Genomic DNA, 4,113 nt, shown 5'->3' with positions numbered 1-4,113 from the left:
TCCTTGGAAACCCTGTTGGGCAGTTTTTCTCTGTCTTAAAGGGTCACTATGATTTGGAATTGATTCTACAGCAAGAGGTTTTATTTTTTTATTTTTATAATTAACTTTTATTAAGCTTCAAGTGAACATTTACAAATCCAATCAGTCTGTCACATGTAAGTTTACATACATCTTACTCCCTTCTCCCACTTGCTCTCCCCCATTGAGTCAGCCCTTTCAGTCTCTCGTTTCGTGCCAATTTTGCCATCTTCCCTCTCTCTCTATCTTCCCATCCCCCCTCTAGTCAAGAGTTGCCAACACACTCTCCAGTGTCCACCTGATTTAATTAGCTCACTCTTCATCAGCATCTCTCTCCCCACTGCTGACCAGTCCCTTTCATGTCCGATGAGTTGTCTTCGGGGATGGTTCCTGTCCTGTGCCAACAGAAGGTCTGGGGAGCATTGCCGCCGGGATTCCTCTAGTCGCAGTCAGACCATTAAGTACGGTCTTTTTATGAGAATTTGGGGTCTGCATCCCACTGATCTCCTGCTCCCTCAGGAGTTCTCTGTTGTGCTCCCTGACAGGGCAGTCATCTATTGTGGCCGGGCACCAACTAGTTCTTCTGGTCTCAGGATGATGTAGGTCTCTGGTTCATGTGGCCCTTTCTGTCTCTTGGGTTCTTAGTTGTTGTGTGACCTTGGTGTTCTTCATTTTCCTTTGCTCCAGGTGGGTTGAGACCAATTGATGTATCTTAGATGGCCGCTTGTTAGCATTTAGGACCCCAGATTCCACATTTCAAAGTGGGATACAGAATGTTTTCATAATAGAATTATTTTGCCAATTGACTTAGAAGTCCCCTCAAACCATGTTCCCCAGACCCCCGCCCCTGCTCCGCTGACCTTTGAAGCATTCATTTTATCCCGGAAACCTCTTTGCTTTTAGTCCAGTCCAATTGGGCTGACCTTCCTTGTATTGAGTGTTGTCTTTCCCTTCACCCAAAGCAGTTCTTATCTACTGATTGATCAATAAAAAACCCTCTCCCTCCCTCCCTCCCTCCCCCCTTCGTAACCACAAAAGTATGTGTTGTTCTCAGTTTTTTCTATTTCTCAAGATCTTATAATAGTGGTCTTATACAATATTTGTCCTTTTGCCTCTGACTCATTTCGCTCAGCATAATGCCTTCCAGATTCCTCCATGTTATGAAATGTTTCAGAGATTCGTCACTGTTCTTTATTGATGGGTAGTATTCCATTGTGTGAATATACCACAATTTATTTACCCATTCATCCGTTGATGGACACCTTGGTTGCTTCCAGCTTTTTGCTATTGTAAACAGAGCTGCAATAAACATGGGTGTGCATATATCTGTTTGTGTGAAGGGTCTTGTATCTCTAGGGTATATTCCGAGGAGTGGGATTTCTGGGTTGTATGGTAGTTCTATTTCTAACTGTTTAAGATAACGCCAGATGGATTTCCAAAGTGGTTGTACCATTTTACATTCCCACCAGCAGTGTATGAGAGTTCCAATCTCTTCGCAGCCTCTCCAACATTTATTATTTTGTGTTTTTTGGATTAATGCCAGTCTAGTTGGTGTGAGATGGAATCTCATCGTAGTTTTAATTTGCATTTCTCTAATGGCTAATGATCGGGAGCATTTTCTCGTGTATCTGTTGGCTGCCTGAATATTTTCTTTAGTGAAGTGTGTGTTCATATCCTTTGCCCACTTCTTGATTGGGTTGTTTGTCTTTTTGTGGTTGAGTTTTGACAGAATCATGTAGATTTTAGAGATCAGGCGCTGGTCTGAGATGTCATAGCTGAATATTCTTTCCCAGTCTGTAGGTGGTCTTTTTACTCTTTTGGTGAAGTCTTTAGATGAGCATAGGTGTTTGATTTTTAGGAGCTCCCAGCTATCTGGTTTCTCTTCATCATTTTTGGTAATGTTTTGTATTCTGTTTATGCCCTGTATTAGGGCTCCTAGGGTTGTCCCTATTTTTTCTTCCATGATCTTTATCGTTTTAGTCTTTATGTTTAGGTCTTTGATCCACTTGGAGTTAGTTTTTGTGCATGGTGTGAGGTATGGGTCCTGTTTCATTTTTTTGCAAATGGATATCCAGGTATGCCAGCACCATTTGTTAAAAAGACTATCTTTTTCCCAATTAACTGACACTGGTCCTTTGTCAAATATCAGCTGCCCACATGTGGATGGATTTATATCTGGGTTCTCAATTCTGTTCCATTGGTCTATGTGCCTGTTGTTGTACCAGTACCAGACTGTTTTGACTACTGTAGCTGTATAATAGGTTCTGAAATCAGGTAGAGTGAGGCCTCCCACTTTCTTCTTCTTTTTCAGTAATGCTTTGCTTATCCGGGGGTTCTTTCCCTTCCATATGAAATTGGTGATTTGTTTCTCTATCCCCTTAAAATATGACATTGGAATTTGGATCGGAAGTGCGTTATATGTATAGATGGCTTTTGGTAGAATAGACATTTTTACTATGTTAAGTCTTCCTATCCATGAGCAGGATATGTTTTTCCACTTAAGTATGTCCTTTTGAATTTCTTATAGTAGAGCTTTGTAGTTTTCTTTGTATAGGTCTTTTACATCCTTGGTAAGATTTATTCCTAAGTATTTTATCTTCTTGGGGGCTACTGTGAATGGTATTGATTTGGTTATTTCCTCTTCGGTATTCTTTTTATTGATGTAGAAGAATCCAGGTGATTTTTGTATGTTTATTTTATCACCTGAGACTCTGCCAAACTCTTCTATTAGTTTCAGTAGTTTTCTGGAGGATTCCTTAGGGTTTTCCTTGGATACGATCATGTCATCTGCAACTAGTGATAACTTTACTTCCTCCTTGCCAATCCGGATACCCTTTATTTCTTTGTCTAGCCTAATTGCCCTGGCTAGGACTTCAAGTACGATGTTGAATAAGAGTGGTGATAAAGGGCATCCTTGTCTGGTTCCCGTTCTCAAGGGAAATGCTTTCAGGTTCTCTCCATTTAGAGTGATATTGGCTGTTGGCTTTGCATAGATGCCCTTTATTATATTGAGGAATTTTCCTTCAATTCCTATTTTGGTAAGAGTTTTTATCATAAATGGGTGTTGAACTTTGTCAAATGCCTTTTCTGCATCTATTGATAAGATCATGTGGTTTTTATCTTTTGTTTTATTTATGTGATGGATTACATGAATGGTTTTTCTGATATTAAACCAGCCTTGCATAAAACTGGTATAAATCCCACTTGATCATGGTGAATTATTTTTTTGATGTGTTGTTGGATTCTATTGGCTAGAATTTTGTTGAGGATTTTTGCATCTATGTTCATGAGGGATATAGGTCTATAATTTTCATTTTTTGTAATGTCTTTACCTGGTTTTGGTATCAGGGAGATGGGAGCTTCATAGAATGAGTTGGGTAGTATTCCATCTTTTTCTATGCTTTGCAATACCTTCAGTAGTAGTGGTGTTAAGTCTTCTCTGAAGGTTTGGTAAAACTCTTCAGTGAAGCTGTCTGGGCCAGGACTTTTTTTTGTTGCAAGTTTTTTGATTACCGTTTCAATCTCTTTTTTTGTTATGGGTCTATTTAGTTGTTCTACTTCTGAATGTGTTAGTTTAGGTAGGTAGTGTTTTTCCAAGAATTTATCCATTTCTTCTAGGTTTTCAAATTTGTTAGAGTGCAATTTTTCGTAGTAATCTGAAATGATTCTTTTAATTTCATTTGGCTCTGTTGTGATGTGGTCCTTCCCGTTTCTTATTCGGGTTATTTGTTTCCTTTCCTGTTTTTCTTTAGTCAGTCTAGCCAATGGTTTATCAATTTTGTTAATTTTTTCAAAGAACCAGCTTTTGGCTTTGTTAATTCTTTCAATTGTTTTTCTGTTCTCTAATTCATTTAGTTCAGCTCTAATTTTTATTATTTGTTTTCTTCTGGTGCCTGATGGGTTCTTTTGTTGCTCACTTTCTATTTGTTCAAGTTGTCGGGACAGTTCTCTGATTTTGGCTCTTTCTTCTTTTTGTATGTGTGCATTTATCGATATAAATTGGCCTCTGAGCACTGCTTTTGCTGTGTCCCAGAGGTTTTGATAGGCAGTATTTTCATTCTCGTTGCTTTCTATGAATTTCCTTATTCCCTCCTT

This window comes from Loxodonta africana, chromosome 15 (assembly GCF_030014295.1).
Source record: "Loxodonta africana isolate mLoxAfr1 chromosome 15, mLoxAfr1.hap2, whole genome shotgun sequence".
NCBI classification, from domain to species: Eukaryota; Metazoa; Chordata; class Mammalia; order Proboscidea; family Elephantidae; genus Loxodonta; species Loxodonta africana.
The sequence above is the reverse complement of the archived record's forward strand: the minus strand, read 5'-3'. Positions refer to the sequence as shown.